We start from the raw sequence: 18,039 nt of genomic DNA, 5'->3' as shown, positions 1-18,039 counted from the left end.
ACCAACTTTCTCTTCCGAATGCGAAAATATTTTGTTGACACTCACCTACGTAGGGAAAAATGATCATCATAATAAAATAAGAGAAATCAGAGCTCGAACGGAAAGATTTAGGTGTTCCGTTCTCCCACGCGCCATTCTGGAGTGGAATGATTGAGAAGTAGTATGAAAATCGGTCGATGAACCCTCTGCCAGGCACTTAAGTGTGAACTGCAGAGTAACCATGTAGATGTAGAAGAAAACCGGAAGTGCGACGATGGTATCCCAGGGATTTGGTATTGCTCACAGTATTGTTCCACGTCCTTGGGAAGCATTCTGAACCAAAGCCATTGTTGCCCAAAGGAGAGGAGGTGGTCATCCACGGTCAGCTACAGAAGCAGATGACCGCTGCATCGTTCAAAAAGCAAGAAGAGACCCATGTCAAACAGCGGGTGCAGTTCCAACCACATTTATAAGGCCCGCAGACTGTACACTCACCATTCAACGACTTCCCAGGGGCGCATTCGTCCCTGGCATCGTTTTTATGGATGACTGCGAGCGTCTGCATTGAACAGCTCTTTGGTCGAGTAGACATTAGGCGAAAGGACTGGCTTACCCGTTTCCCCGGCTTTAATCCCACCGAGCACGTGTGGGATGCGTTGGGGTGACGCACTGCAGGGCGTCCACAGGCACCAGCGACCATTCAGCAGTGGTCAACCGCCCTACCACAAGAACTCCTTAGCAGCATTGTGGCCAGCGTGGGAGCACGGTGCAGAGCATGCACTGCTCTCCGTGTTGATCACACACACTACTGAGAACCATGTCTTGCCTTTCCTAATGTCCAGGGGACCAGGGATGTCTTCAGTGTAATCATTGTTTTTGAATAAAAGTGTCATTTTTATTCGTCTCATTGCATATTTCTGTCAATTACCTTCCTACTATACTGCAGCAATTCTTTATATGAGGGTCGTCCACAAAGTAAGTTCCGTTTCTATTTCTATCCGCGACAGTGCTACGATCGCAGTTCCGAACATGCGCGGGAGTAACTCTGACTCGAGGAGAAGACATGTAAGCCATTTTCAGATCTCTGCTACCGACGTGTGTTTTGTAGTGCATCTTTATGATGTCAGCCATAATTGAAAGTTGTGCCGCGTGTTAAATCAGATGATTCGTTTTCTGAATGCAAAGAAAGTTAAACCAAAGGAAATTCATCGGCAAGTCTGCGAGGTTTACGGACAAAAGAGGGGTCAGACTGTTCAATGAAGAATGTGATCTAGTGCACGATGAAGAATGAAGCGGACGCCCGTCTGCGGTTACTGATGAAGCACAACCGTAAGTTTGTGCTTAGTGCCCTTGCTATGGAAGTTCCGCAAATCTCACAATCACTAATTCATAAAATTGTTATTGAAAAACTGAAATTTCGAAAATTTTTCTGACGTTTGGTACCTAAAATTCTTACTTAACAACACAAAAACAACAGATGGGCAGTGCACTTCAGTTTTTGACACGCTACAATGAAGAAGGTTTTCTTCTTTGGATAGTCACGGCGGATGAAACTTCGGTATCGTATGTTTACCCCTGAAACAAAACGGCAATGAATTGAATGGAGGTTAAGCCTAAGCAAATCTTCATACTTCGAAAAGCCATGTACACCATTTTTTGGGACAGAAAAGGCAGTTTGCTGATTGATTTCTTACAACGAGGCCAAACAATCAATGCCATGGTTACTGCGTGACCATTGACAAATTGCGCCGTGCAATACAGAACAAGCGCGAAGGATTACTTTGAAACGTCCCCTTAGAAAAATTATATAAGACTGTGCTTAAACTGACACACAATATTTTTAGCGCAACACAATCTGACTTTCAAAAATCCCTACAAAAGAATGGCCCTGACTAACATTAACCTATACGTTTCACAAATCACTTACCTCACAAAAATCTTGGTTATTCAAGCTACTGCAATACAGCGAGCACCACTACTGCCAGCTAAATAAAAGATTCAAACTACTGAAGGCACTAACTACTGATAGGCATAGTTAGCAAATGAAAGATTTTGATAGAGAACAAACAATGTATTTACCTTAATATTCATAATATATATAGCAGTTCATGACATCCAGTCAAAACCCCGCCATCTCTCTCCCCACGTCCACCACTGCTGCCGGCTCACCTCCAATTGCGCAACGCTACGCGCTGTTAACATCCAGCAGCCCAACACTACAATGGCGAGTATTACAACAATGCCAACCAGCCACTGACTGCACACAGCACAGCCAGTGATTTTTCATACAGAGCGTTACGTGGCGTTACCAATAAGAAAACCTAAACAGCCTACTAACATAGCCCCCATGCTCCCCACAAAAAAATTTTAAAAATTATTTTGGGCACTGGCCAATACAGATTTGAAAATTTTTTTCATAATTACAATAACAAAGATATCAAATGCACACACTTATTGATACAATGTTGGTCAAAAGCTAAAATTTTTTCACAGTCTATAAAGACAGTCCTGATCACTCATCACAGTAAAATTGTAGTGTTTATCTCAAAGTCTGAGCAGTAAAAGAGAATGCACACAGAAGTAGTGGATTTCCATGCAGTCTTGAAGAAGTAGTGTTGTCCTTCCAACGGAACTCTTGACATGCAGACAGCTAATGGGCCACAACAGAGCAAACCCACAGCAGAGTCAGTCGAAGTTTTGAAGAATATTGGTAGGTAGGTCATCACAGAGCAGACTCATTGTAGTTCTGGTAGAGATTATGGTATTGGTGGGCCACCAGAGGTGCAGACCCACTGCAGTCCTTGTAGCGATGGCCGGCAGACATCTGTTGCGACTGTGCAGGTGCACAATCACCATCTAAGAGTCTTGTGGACAATATAGCAAGTCCATAAACCACCACTTGTCCGCTCACAAAGAATTTGTTTGAAATATCCTTAGAACCACCAATGCTGTTATCCAGTCCCTTGCTGAATTATTAACACACGTGCAAACACTTTCAGTCCCTACTTCTCACATATTGTCCATATACTATGACCAACAGAAACATGTGCAGTGAAATGTAATTTACAAGTTACTTAATTTGATGAACTGGTGTCAATTACAATGTTCTAACATAATAATACAATAACAAAGGTACAAAATACATCATTAAAGAACATAATAGTTGCGACTGCTACGGTCGCAGGTTCGAATCCTGCCTCGGGCATGGATGTGTGTGATGTCCTTAGGTTAGTTAGGTTTAAGTAGTTCTAAGTTCTAGGGGACTAATGACCACAGCAGTTGAGTCCCATAGTGCTCAGAGCCATTTGAACCATTTGAACATAATAGTACATATAACATTTGCAGTAATACAGGTTTTACGAAAGAATCGAAATAACTAATACATCAGTGTTACAAAAATTATGACATAAGTACATACATAAAAGATCAGAATAACTTTTGAAACATCAACTTCACACATGAGCATTAGAACAAAACAAAATAAATAATGTGTAAACATCTTTACAAAGTAAATAACATGTTATTAATGCAAATTATATTTGAGGATAACATTATTCCTCATCATAGTGAATGTAGCTTAGTATTAGAAGAAAAAAAATTCTATGAAACAGTACACAGAGACAGGAAGAAAATAAATAGACAAGGGTACACAAACACATAGTGGGATAACACAAAAGGAAAGGACAGGGTTTGTTTTCAGGGTAACATTTGGTACTGCAGTCCAACCCAAAACTTCATACCATAGACCGTCCCTCTTATTTCAACATTTGCTACAGCAAAAAAAAAAAAAAAAAAAAAAAAAAAAAAAAAAAAAAAAAAAACTATCCAAGCATGCTTTCTGTATCCTCTTTCAAAAATAGTTTTTCTCCACTGTACACAACTTTTTTTTTGCCAAACCATTTTCTTATAGCTTCTCAATGCTTTTCTTCCAATTCATCATAGTTACTTTCTTATATAGTCTACCCCCTCTTAAGCTAACTTAAATCTACTGAGCTCAGATGCTTAACTACGAGAAGAGGCAATGCAGCAGCACAAAACAATTAATACAAACAGCAATGACAAAAAAATGCAAGTAAGCAAAGCAAGCAGCAATAAATGTAACAACTTATACCTAAACAAGACAACCCACAAGCAGAAAAAATAGTACACTAAAGACAACAACGCAGATAAGGGAAATGTATATTCACATCTTAATGTTTATATAATTAAAGTGGTGCACCGCAAAAAACTAATTTTACAAAAGATATTACCAAGAAGTTGAAAAGAAAATTAAGTATGCATGAACTGTTATTAATCCCTTCTTATTGTTCTTTCCTTTCCAAGTGCTCCTTTTCCGAAGAACATGGATCATAAAATGATTATTTACTGGGTCTGTAGACAGAAAATAGTGATATTAGTACATCTATTAAATTTTATTTTAACCAATGCTGCGGTGCAGATAGAAACTGGATATTAAACAAAATCTCTCAACTAGAAAGACAATAGATATAAAATGTTTCTCATCATTTCATTTCAGTAAATATCACAAATTAAGAACTCTACAGTGTAATCATGTTTTCAAGTTTGAGGGTGTCGTATTTACGATTCTTTCTACAAAGGAATGTCAATAGCGAGGAAAATGGCCTCTTTTATTTTCCACCTGTGCCTCTGAAAGGCACACACTAATGGCTTGTTTCCAGGTGGCTGTCGCCCAGCTGGGTGCCCACGACGCATTACGTGCAGGTGGTCACTTTCTCACCGAAATATTTACGACACCAGTTTTCCGCTACAGTGGCAGTCTCATATAAAAAAATTCACAGGTCAAGAATTTGCGTTACAAATCTGTAGAAATAAAATCATTTAAATATAATAGTGTCCAAAAAAATTTCCTCGGCATTGTAATACATTCACGCATGTGCATACGTTTCATAACTCTTAAAGTACGATTCTTGGATTCCAACAACCTTTTTCACAAACCAGTCTCTAACCACTACTCATTATTCCTTACCTTATTCGTCGACACTTCTTCAATATTTCATCATAACAGATGCATAGCATAATCAAATAACTCATATGGCATCAGCTTATTGATCATAAAGATACCGCAACAGCGTAATACACATCGTCATCATAACATCATAAAACCTCAGCCAAATCTCAAAATCGTCACAGCTTCCTCAAATAATTTCAAAACCTAAAAAAAATTCTCTGCTCATGTCAGAAGTGTCATCTACTACAAACATACTTTAAAAATCATGATCCCATACCAAATACATCATTCAAAGCACTCATAGCATCACAATGGTTCCGAAGAAATATGAACAGTTCACACAGTACAGACAAAATACAATCTCATAAGTGTGAAGTTATCCAACGCGTAATTACGTAAACATCTGTAACTGATGTAGTAAAAAAATGTTTGTGTCTCTGTTAAATAATCAAATCGCTGTGTAATTTATGTGTTAGAGAAATATGGCACCAATGTGTAAAGTTGTATAAGCAAATACCATATTAGCTAGGACTCCTTGTGCTTGCCAAACACATAGTACACAAAGTAAGCGTGTACCCCCCTGAGGATTAATGTAATTATACCCTCAGGTATTACACATTACAGCATTGGAATGAAATTTATCACGGAAAAACATTGTAATTCAAAAATCTTGAAAAATAAATGGTTCAAGTACATAATTAACCACTCAAATGCGTGTCCTGTAGCGCTAAATGTGCGTCTTGTTGTAAGATAATTCTGTGGAAGTGTCGTAGTTATCGTCCTCTGTAAGCAAAGTTCTGCTGAAGTCAATGTACTTACCTCATGATAAACAAAAGTGAAATGCTTTGCGTATAGATATCGTAGTTACTACGCTTATTGACGTGATGAAGTAAGTACTGTACTGTAACGTATTGTTGTGCTACAGAAAAGGTTGTCTCATTGTAGCTATACCACAAAGTTACTACTAAAACATGTTTTCCTTTCCAGAAGAATTCCGAAAAACTGTGCAGATATAAAACACATACACCGCAAAAGCACAATCTAAATTGTGTCACACATTAGTAGCGTCGTGATATAATCGTGTAGCTATCAAAGAAACCAAATGCTAAGTCATCTTTAATCTCACAGAAAGTACTTCAAATAAAGAATGTCTTTTCAACTAAACCAAAATGTTGCATTAAAACCTCATTAACAGTACATGTTCTAAGTATGTAAGCCTTATAGTCGTTACGTAATCGTGCAACTAACAAGCAAGAATGTACAAATAACAACACTGTGTCGTCTGTTCACTATAACAATGCATTCGTAATTTCTGTTTAAAAATGTTCCCTAGGTTCTAGACTGTATAGTTAACTTCAAAACATTGTTGCATGTTAACAGTTTCTCAGTGTGACAAAGCATACTAGAAATGTTAATTGAAATGTTTTATGGCAAAGACAAAGTTAAAAAGCAGATTATATTTCAATAAACGGTTTTACATATGAAATGTAGTACAATCCTTTACACTTCCTAGTACGCAGACTGTCAACTGAAAAGCAATTATCATGTTTTATACGTCGGTAAGGAATGCTAAATCTTTTCTCAAGGTTAGTGTCTCTTGTTATTTTTCTCTGAGCCAGCAGGCGTAGGTGGCTGCCTGCGGTACGAGTCATTGTCTGTTTCTTTGTTGGCGTGCGCCGTTATTGGGATTAGGAGACCTAACTTCTACAAATTCGCCTTGCCGAGAGGGCCCTGCTCTGCTTGAATCCCGCCAGTTCTGCTGCAATTCAGGTCTGTCGTTACGATCATATCGTCTTTCGTCATGTCGGTAGATTCCATAGTTTCTTTCTTGTCGGTTAAGTGGTGGAGAATTTCTCTCTGAATCGTAACTGCGCGCTGGACCGTTGCGTCTAAAGTTATTCTGTCTCCCTTGATAGTAATTATTTTGGTTCCCATATTGTTTGTTTCTCTGATTGTCTCTGTGATAGTCACAACCGCAGAGAAGTGATCTTTCCCTGTAATTATTACTACTCTGCCAACGGTTGTCATATAGGTTGTGTCTGTTTTGGTCACGATTTGTGTTGTGAGAACAGCCTTGACGTGTCCAGTTATTATTTCTTTCATCGCGGAATTGCGACGGATGTGACCTGTAATTGTTGTGTTCCTGTTTTCGCGTTCCGCGATTGTCAGTGTCAATTTCTAATTCTTGTAAGAGCCCCTGAAAAGCTTCAATGTCGTCTTTGGAACGTCCTGCCAAAAAATATGTCGTAAATGTTCAGGAAATTTCATTAAGCAAATGTGGATGAGTTCTGAGGGGCTGTATGGGTTTGAAAGATATTGATTCTTATGCAACATGTCTTCAAAATATTTCATAGGACTGGAAAATTCAGATTGATCGAAATGTTTCATCATAATGATGCTATGTTTTACTCGGTCTTGTGTAGTTTGAGACCAAAATGCTGAGAGGAAGGCATGATAAAATTCTCCTTCACTGTGGCAATCGTGAATGACCGATCTCCTTCTTACAGCTGGTTCATCCTCCAAGTAGGCACACATAAATTCTAATCTGTGTTCTAATGAACAGTTGGGAGGAAAACAATGAGAGAATTGATGAAGCCACGCTTGTGGATGAATGTCGTTGCCAGAATTCTTAAATGTTTTGAAATTACGTGTAGTAATGAACAGCCTATAGTCATAGCATCATTATGATGAAACATTTCGAACAATCTGAATTTTCCAGTCCTATGAAATATTTTGAAGACATGTTGCATAAGCATCAGTATCTTTCAAACCCATACAGCCCCTCAAAATCATCATGTCGGCGAGTCGCATGTCGGTCATTGTTACGTCGTTTCTGTGGTTCCATCTCAAAATTAGGTGTACCTTGCCAATTTCTTTCATGATTTCCGAAATGTCCTGTGTCATTATTTTGTGGTTGTTCTGTATCTCTATGTCCCTCTTCCCGTACTGGGGCGCGAGTGTCCTCTGAAATATGTACTACTTGTATTATTTCAGCCAACTGATCTTGTACCTCCCGCATTTCTCTTTTGTACTGTGTGTTGATTTGATTTTGATTCTGTTTGAATTTTCTGATTTGTTCATACTCTTCAGTGTCAGTGAAGGCTACAGGTTTTGTGTCATTCAGATCATCATCTACCTTTGTAGATAAGTTAGTGAACTGATCTGAAAGTTCGGCTACTTTATCAGATAGTGAACTAATTTCCTCCATGTGTCTTTCTGAACCAATTTTCAGAGTATCTACTGTGTCCTTTAAGTTCTCTTGAGTTTTTGCAAGTTTTGTAACCGAATCGGTAGATACAACTGAGTCAAATTTAGCTTGCAAGGTCTCATGATTTTCATGAACAATAGTTTGCAGTTCTTTGATGGCTGCTTCGTGATTCTGTAATGCATTTTCATGGCGCGAAAAAATAGGTTGGAAATGCTCACAAATTTATGTTTTTACGTCAATACAGATTTTTGACATTTCGATTCGATTTTATGTAATTCAGTAGTTAAATCTTCACATGTTTGTTCAAGCGTATCTTCCACTGAGTCTAACTTTTGAAGCTTTTGTTCCATTGCGTCTAACTTTTGAAGATTTTGTTCCATTGCGTCTAACTTTAGAAGATTTTTTTCCATTGTGTCTAACTTTTGAAGCTTTTGCTGTGTTTGTCTCTGATATTGTTCCATTGTGTCTAACTTTTGAAGCTTTTGTCCCATTTGTTGCATTAATTGTAATAACAATGCACTGCTGTCTGAAACATGTTCCTTAGTGCTATTCGGCAATGCATTTGAACCGGCAATATTCGCAGTTTGAAAAACAGAAAATGTGTCTTGACTTATTTGAGAAAACGGTGAGGACGCAAAACCTGAATCTACAGTATTTGCAAGATTGTGTCCTGTCATTTCGGAATCCTGAGGCGAGCTGTTGCCGACCGATCGATCGATAATGCTTCCCTGTTCAATAATTGTTTCACTGCCTACACCATTATTTGCAGCCCGCTCCATTTCCCTATGCACAGTTACCAAATTACTACTTTGAACATTAGTTAATTTATTACATAGTGGCGCTAACACACTGCTTTCGTCTTCACTGTCATTTCTCAGTTTACTTTGGAGCCCAGTATTACGTTTTTCACACGCCATTATTGTCACAATATTTCACACGATAACACAAAAAAGCACAATTTGAAGAGCAAAAATAAGAGAACACATTAACATAGCACTGAAAATAATATCTAGTTAACTGCAAGCGCAGCTGCGAAATACTTCGTGCAAAACTACATGCATGCCACAACTATTTTACTGTACAACAATGAAAGACTGCAACTACAAAGGAAATTCTCTCTATGATTCCGCGATAGCAATAAACAAAAGCTACACTAATTACACAAACTACAAGAAAAAATCAGAAGATTCCAGTGAGGTATCCTCGGCTAAGGGTCGACATATGAAACGTCCCCTCAGAAAAATTATACAAGACTGTGCCTAAACAGACACACAATATTTTTAGCGCAAATCCCTACAAAAGAATGGCCCTGACTAACATTAACCTATACGTTTCACAAATCACTTACCTCACAAAAATCTTGGTTATTCAAGCTACTGCAATACAGCGAGCACCACTACTGCCAGCTAAATAAAAGATTCAAACTACTGAAGGCACTAACTACTGATAGGCATAGTTAGCAAATGAAAGATTTTGATAGAGAACAAACAATGTATTTACCTTAATATTCATAATATATATAGCAGTTCATGACATCCAGTCAAAACCCCGCCATCTCTCTCCCCACGTCCACCACTGCTGCCGGCTCACCTCCAATTGCGCAACGCTACGCGCTGTTAACATCCAGCAGCCCAACACTACAATGGCGAGTATTACAACAATGCCAACCAGCCACTGACTGCACACTGCACAGACAGTGATTTTTCATACAGAGCGCTACGTGGCGTTACCAATAAGAAAACCTAAACAGCCTACTTACAACTTTCAAAAGATGTTGTTTTTTTTTTTTCACGATAATGCCCGACCTCACACGGCGAATGTGACCAAACAGTTATTACGAGAATTTCACTGGGACGCGTTTGATCACTCTCCACAAAGCCGGGACCTCGCTCCTAGCGACTTTCATCTCTTCTTACCCCAAATCTGTCCTTGGTGGTCAACACTTCAACGATGATGAAGAGCTCAAAGAACATGTTACCACATGGTTGAATACACAGGCGGCAACCTTCCATGAACACGGCATACAAAAACTTGTGACACGCTATTACATGTGCCTACAAAATTTCGGAAGCTATGCAGAATAGTAGTTTATCAGTTGCAGATTTTTGTACAATAAATATTTCTTCTGTATCTGTACATGTTTGCTTTGTATAACCAAACGGAACTTACTTTGTGGTCGTACCTCGTATGTATCGTCGAAATTTCGAAGAGTTATGTTACTTGGAAGTGACACTCAATTCAGACGTTACCTTCTGCCTTAAGTTTTGCACAGCAGTGTAATACGTGGACAGAGTCTTCATTCTCTGAGGAACAACCTGAATGGTCTTCCAGCAGGCACGCGACTCAAGTGAGAATCCTCTCATGCGAACATCGCAGCAGACAGAAAACACTATTATTTTAATAAAATCTGAATTGCTTATTCCTTCTCATGTTAAGGAGATCATATAATTATGTATGAATAGTAGTATAGGAGCTGGCTACGAGGCTGATTGCAATTACTTCTGATCTAACTGATTCATTCTTATGCTTACATTGAAATAAACGACGGGCATTAATCTTAAAAGGGCGCTCATCACAGCAAGAGAAGGTCTCACCCAAGGTGCCATAGTGAGACATACTCCAACATCTTACTGTATTCACTTTGCTGCATTCTCATTTTACTTCGTTATCCGTTGTCAGATTGCATTGCCATATTAGCTGGCTTGGAAAAGCAGTGAACAGTGCGACCCATAGCATTAGTCAGCGATCATGAAAACCTAAAGAATACGATGATACACTGCCGTCTCAGGGACTTTATTACATTCGCAAACAGGTTGCGAACAGAAAAGCAAGTAAACATTCAAACAAACCAAAAAAAGGCACTGAACACTATGGAACTTAACTTCTGAGGTCATCAGTCCCCTAGAACTTAGAACTACCTAAACCTAACTAACCTAAGAACATCACACACATCCATGCCCGAGGCAGGATTCGAACCTTTAACCGTAGCGGTCGGGCGGTTCCAGATGTAGCGCCTAGAACCGCTCCGCTACCCCTGCCGGCCAAACAAAGAAGAAATATATTTGCGAGGGATGCACCGGATTTTCTCTCAAGAGTTACGTTGTCTCTTCGAAGAAAGAGACTTGTTTTGCCGTAGGGCAGAAATCAGCTAGAATGTCGCAAGGCTTTACTGGAAATCATGAACGATATGGTTTTTATTAGTAGCTGAATGTTTGTTATTACAGCTGCAATCGATAATGAGCACTAGACGTAATTGTCTAGCAATGCAGTATAAATGCTGAAGTAAAGGTTGAGTTTATTTCGGTAAAGAAAAAACAGTCTATGACGAACAAATAGGTTTTCTTTTACCTTCATAAATTCTTTGTTTTGCAATAAAGTTTAAAAGTGTTCACGAACGTAAAAGCCAGCTACAGCAAGTGGTAGAAATGGAAGCTAGTTCGTTTCTCTCTGTCACGAGTTGTACAAATGTAATTTTTCCTTCAGAAGAATAAAGAATGGGGCCTCTGCGAAAGTTCGGGAAGTTGCAAGGCCGGACGAGTTAGGGAATAGCTAGTTCTCCCGCCGCTGAAGGGCCAGCGCACGAACAAGTTGCCTCCCACACGCGATGCAACGGCCTTGCGTCACGTGGATGCGCAAAGGTGGACGGCATATGCGGTCTCTGCGAATAAAATACGTGCGGCTGCTGATCATGCAGAATAACCTGTCACTCAGTGTCGACTTGTCTCGCGACTAGTGGCGAGTCCTCCCTCCCTCCAGCCGGTAGCAAACAGCCCATTGAAAGTGTGCCATCACATAGAGCGGGCGGCTTTCTGAGACTTTTTACTGATGATGCAGTTGTTTGCCTCCTGTGAGTAACTGTAGGGGCATTCAGGATGACGTGTTCAGAAAAACTCTTTGATACCATGAACGACCGCTTGCTTTAAATATGAGTAAGTGTAAAATAATGCAGATGCGTAGGAGAAACAATCATGTAACAGTATTAGTTGTGTGCTGCTTAACCCAGACACGTCGATTAAATGTAATGGAATGATATGTAATGGAATAAATGCACAAGCTCAACTGCACACAAAAAACGAACGGTCAATTGTGGTTTACTGGGAGAATTCTGGAAAAGTGTAGCGCACCTATGAAGTTGATCGCGTACAGAAAGCTTGTGCAGTCCATTCATTGAGCACTGTTCAACCGTAAATTGTCACTTATCATTACTATTGTTATTTATTATTATTATTATTATTAATATCTGTATCACACCTCGCAACTGAGATTAATGGTGTACATCGACCATACATGGGACATAACGTTGGTTCAATAGGGTCTAGACGAAAGAAGATACTAGAACGTGTTTCGGTAATTTTCCCAGCATTCATGTGAGATTGTTTCATACAAACACAGGAACAAAAAATTAAAATTGAAATAATGAAACACGGCCTCTAGATTCTTGCCTGTCTGAACATTTCTACTGCTCTACTACTTTGCCATATCGTTCAGTGATCTGACATTTAATGGTCCGTACTGTCTGTATAGCTTTTGGCAATATCGACGTGACCCACTCTTGTCAGCTGGTCAAACTGATCATGTGCAACGGGAGACTCATAAGTATAAGAAAACACAGTGTGGAGATAACTTGATTCACTCACATGGCAGTTGGTAACGAAGTAAGAAGTGCATAAGAAAGGTCGCTTCGGATGTTCATGGAGTGGAGGTCTAAATGTTCAAATAAGGCAAAATAAAGATTGACGCTTATATGTCGTTTTCCATTCTTTTGTTGAGTGTGAATACATGATAAACATGGTTAAAACATTTATAAAATAATCAGTTCTGTAAGACTTAAGCTTTTGTGAGTGAGTATTCTAAACCCCACAAACGCCTAGGGTAGGTTATAGAACGTACCAACTGGAGATATCAGTAAAATTAGGTGGTGCCAATTCACTTCGTTCTGGGATTCTAATTATTTACCTGTCTGTCGAGTGCCGAGGCAATAACGTAATTACGCAACCGCCGCTGCCGACAAGGGAAACTTCCCATTGCACCCCCTTCAGATTTAAGGGTAAGTTGCCCCATTGGATAGCCGGTCAAAAACTGAACACAGATCATGCATGAAAACAGGAAGAAGGTGTACTGAACTGTGGAAAAAAGAAGCAAAATAGGAACAGTGGACGGTGAAATACCGAGCGACGTTACTGAAGCTCGTGACGTGACTGTTTGGTCACTGTGTCAGACTCCGACGGGCGAGACCTGGTGCCCACATTTTTTTTACCCACAAAATTACGATCTATCCTTCCGATCATTGACGTGTCTGTTCACTGTATTCAGATTTATGTCGTGATGTAATGTCCGTTTACAACAGCGACGTGTAACGAAGGGACTTTCACACGTGCGTACGTCCTGTTTGTTCTACACATATAGCGCATGTTATGCCTCTTGCGTTCTGTTTTGGAGGTTTTGACTCTTGGATTCATTCGTTGTAACATAGTTCACGCCCGTTTATGTGTTGTTTTCATTTATGTGAGAGGTCCATTCGGCAACTCGCCTGCTCTCACTATTCATCACAGAATATGAGTAGCAAGTAAATTTGACGAATAGCGACAGCAGGCGAGATGCACATATCTCTCATATCTCTCACAGAAATCAACAAATAAACGGGTGTGAAACATGATACAACGAAGGAATTCGAAAGTCAAAAGTTCCAAAACGGACCGCAGAAGGTATAACATGTGGTACCTGCGTAGACCAAATATGAGGTACGTATATGTGGATGTCCCTTCGTTACACATCGCTATTGCAAACGTACATTACAGCACGACATGTACACAATGTGGATACAGCGAACAGACACGTCAATGACCGGACATATAGTTCGAAATTATGAGGGGGGGGGGGGGGGGGGGGAATTTGCACAAGGGAGTTTCTTTTTTTTCGTAATCTCATTTTGTTCGTTTTCGTTCGTTGCATCTGCTCGGGGCGGATGTCGCAAAACACCCGTTTTTTTTAATTTCATTTTGTTCGTTTTCGTTCGTTGCATCTGGTCGGGGCGGACGTCGTAAGACACCCTTTTAAGTTCGTTGCTGATCTATTAACTCAGTTTTTTTTATTACAGAGGGCAGCTAACCCTCTGAGCGAACATGCTGAGCTACCGTGCCGGCAGAACTAATTTTCACTTGACTTCCATAGATGATGATGATGTCGTGTGACGAGGGCCTCCCGACGGGTAGACCGTTCGCCTGGTGCAAGTCTTTCGATGTGACGCCACTTCGGCGACTTACGCGTCGATGGGGATGAAATGATGATGATTAGGACAACACAACACTCAGTCCCTGAGCGGAGAAAATCTCCGACCCAGCCGGGAATCGAACCCGATGGCGTGGCGATTCGAACCCAGATTTCCCCTTCGCAGTCTAACACCATAACCAAATGACCACTACACGACAGGCCTTAATGCCCCTCGATACTGCACATATTAAATCTGGCCGGTTCACTGTTTCTATTTTGCTTCTGTTTTCACAGTTCAGTACACCTTCTTCCTGTTTTCATGCTTGATCTGTGTTCAATTTTTGACGGGTTATCCAATGGGGCAACTTACCACTAAATCTGAGAGGGGTGCGTCGGAGAGTTTCCCTTGTGAGATACCTTGGTCCGGTCGTACCAGTTAGAAAATATACCTTATCTGTACCGAAGTGTTAGAAGATTTCTGTTAAACCCAACGCATCCTGTTGGCACGTAGAAGGGGTCTCCACCCGTTCGCCCTGACAGTTTGCCGTAAAAAGAAGCGATATGATCCGTTTGATGCACTGGAGATCATCGGAGAGTCATACAGGGAGATCGAGTTAAAGGTTGTTTTAAATTCAGAAGCAGTTGCAGCAATTTGTATCTTCTGCTAGATAGCAAGTTAGGCATAGTAACAGCATGGACGCCTGCCAGTTATGTTTTGGCTAAGTCACAAGAGCTGCATTTTCCTTGAAACTAATAAGTGATGCACTCCGTAGAACACGTTTTCATTGGATAATAGCAAATGGCTCTGAGCACTATGGGACTTAACTTCTAAGGTCATCAGTCCCCCAGAACGTAGAACTACTTAAACCTAACGAGGCAGAGAAAATCCCTGACCCCGCCGGGAATCGGATAATAGCACTGCGCTCACACAGAAAGTGAAGAATCGGCATAAAGAGGACCGCTTAGTGCACATTAGCAATGGATCTTCGCATAATTTGTTGACAAACATGGAGCTGAAAAGCCCTACATCGCTTTATGTGACGACTACAGTCCGACTTTCGTGGCTAAGTAACTAATTCAGGCACTAGAATTTTGACATCAGAAAAATCCTCATTAGCTACTTTAAGGGAAAAGCAGATATAATTTCTGATAACAACAAAACAAACATTTAACACGTATGTTTGAGGATTCCTCTGAAAACGAAATGCATCCTGCCCAACTGATTCCATTGTCTTTGATAAGTTGCCATCCAATTCTGCTTAAACGGTGGATCAGACGATTTGTATTGCAGCAAAAAAGGGGAATTCACTTACGAGAAGGTAATTCTGGAGTTCATAAATATATATGGAGAAAGAACTACGTACAATGTTTCAACTGACCGAATGATACATCTACATCTACGTGATTACTCTGCTATTCACAATGAAGTGCCTGGCAGAGGGTTCAGTGAACCACCTTCATGCTGTCTCTCTACCGTTCCACTTTCGAATGGCACGTGGGACAAACGAGCACTTAAATTTTTCCGTGCGAGTCCTGATTTCTCTTATTTTATCGTGATTATCATTTCCCCCTATGTAGGTGGGTGCCAACAGAATGTTTTGGCAATCGGAGGAAAAAACTGGTGATTGAAATTTCATGAGAAGATCTCGTCCCAACGAAAAATGCCTTTGTTTTAATGATTGCCACTCCAATTCACGTATCATGTCTGTGACACTATCTCCCCTATTTCGGGATAATACAAAACGAGCTGCCCTTTTTTGTACTTTTTCGATGTCATCCGTCAGTCCCACCTGATGCGGATCCCACACAGCACAGAAGTACTCCAGAATAGGGCGGACAGGCGTAGTCTAAGCAGTCTCTTTGGTAGACCCGTTGCATCTTCTAAGTGTTCTGAATCGCAGTCTTTGGTTTGCTCTACCCACAATATTATCTATGTAATCGTCCCAATTTAGGTTATTTGTAATTATAATCCCTAAGTATTTAGTTGAATTTACAGCCCTCAGATTTGTGTGACTTATCGCGTAATCAAAATTTAGCTGATTTCTTTTAGTACTCATGTGAATAGCTTCGCACTTTTCTTTATTCACGGTCAATTGCCACTTTTCGCACCATACACTTATCTTATCTAAGTCGTTTGATAAATAGTGTTGTAATTAATACTGAATAATTCATAGAAATTACACCAGTCACAGGCTTTATATGTTAAAGTAACACAGTAGTTTGCTCAGTTATTGGAGTCTATGCTTCATTTCAGCCGGAAACCTGGGAAATCTGTCAATGCCACCTCTATTTCTCATAGCACCTAATGACAACGACGTGGCCTTAAGCCGCCCGTCACGCTGGTTACAAAGTTCACAACGACAGAGATAGTGGCGGCCGCGGTCTATAAGTATCTCTGGTCTAACAAGTTCTGAATACACGCACGCCCGCGTCGGCGGCAGTCTCGAGATGCCTGTGTAGGCGGGGTGACGCAGCGTCTGGGACGACAAATGACGGCGCCGCCGCTGCGGTGACGTCACGCGCTGGCGTCATACCCGGCCGTTGCGGGCTACCAAAAATGCACCGCCGTCTAAGTAGCAGGCGGCGCCACACGACAATGCCGTAGAGCAGCAACTACTCGCTTAAAAATTATATTTTGATGACGAATTCGCCGACAGGCGTTTGGAGTGAATTTCTAGTCGGGCCGTGAGATATGCGCGAGAGAAAGGGATCCCCGCTGTTCCTTCCTATCAGTCTACGTTCACCTGCTTCAAAAAAGCGTCACATTTTCACAAGAATTCTTAACAGTTACGGATCTGATGTACATACGATCGGAGCGTATGGCAAAGTTTCCGTACACCGTATACCTAAGTACCCGCAGAAGATTTGCCGCTGTCGCAACAAAAATGTGCACTGCTTGTGAGTCCGGCTCGACGGTAGATAGGACACACTTTGATCTCAGACGCTCTACCGGCTCAGAACTTAGTTGTACAGGCCCGGAGAAAGGACGTCAGTGTGTTGGAGACAGGAGACACGCTGCGTCAGGAAACAAGATATGGTGTTTATTACAGGGTATTAACTTCATTAAGTGCTCTTTCGGTCGTCTACCCAGAGATTGGTTTGATGCAATTCTTCAGGCCTGTCAGTTGCCAGATATCCTCTTCATTTCAGCATAAATATCGTATTCATGAAATAATTTTTACTACTTCAGCCACTTTTTACTAATATTTATTAGGACAACGTGTTGGGGCAGCATGCTGTCACAATCAGATGCGTCACAGTAACATTGCATTAATCTGAAGTACGATCATTTGCAGTGTGCACCAGAGTGGTTACAAAACCGAGATTTAACCATTTTTGCTGGAAATTTATTTCTCTGGTACACAGAGCACGGTCATAAACACATCATCATCAATTAACCCTTTATCATGCATATACCACTAAGAGTTAATGCATGATACCCAAAGGCATTTTGCTAACAAATTTTAGTAAAAAGTGGCTGAAGCAGTGAAAATTATTTTATAAATTTGTAATACAGTCGCAGACGTCGAAGACTCCCATGTGACATGGATAAATTTATAATTCCTTCATGCTATATAATCGACGTGTGCCTTGTGTACCCAAACTTGACTTCGATGCCACATTCAAAAATGGTTCAAATGGCTCTGAGCACTATGGGACTTAACATCTATGG

Source organism: Schistocerca gregaria, chromosome 2, assembly GCF_023897955.1.
Source record: "Schistocerca gregaria isolate iqSchGreg1 chromosome 2, iqSchGreg1.2, whole genome shotgun sequence".
Classification (NCBI taxonomy): domain Eukaryota; kingdom Metazoa; phylum Arthropoda; class Insecta; order Orthoptera; family Acrididae; genus Schistocerca; species Schistocerca gregaria.
This window is presented reverse-complemented; position numbering follows the sequence as displayed.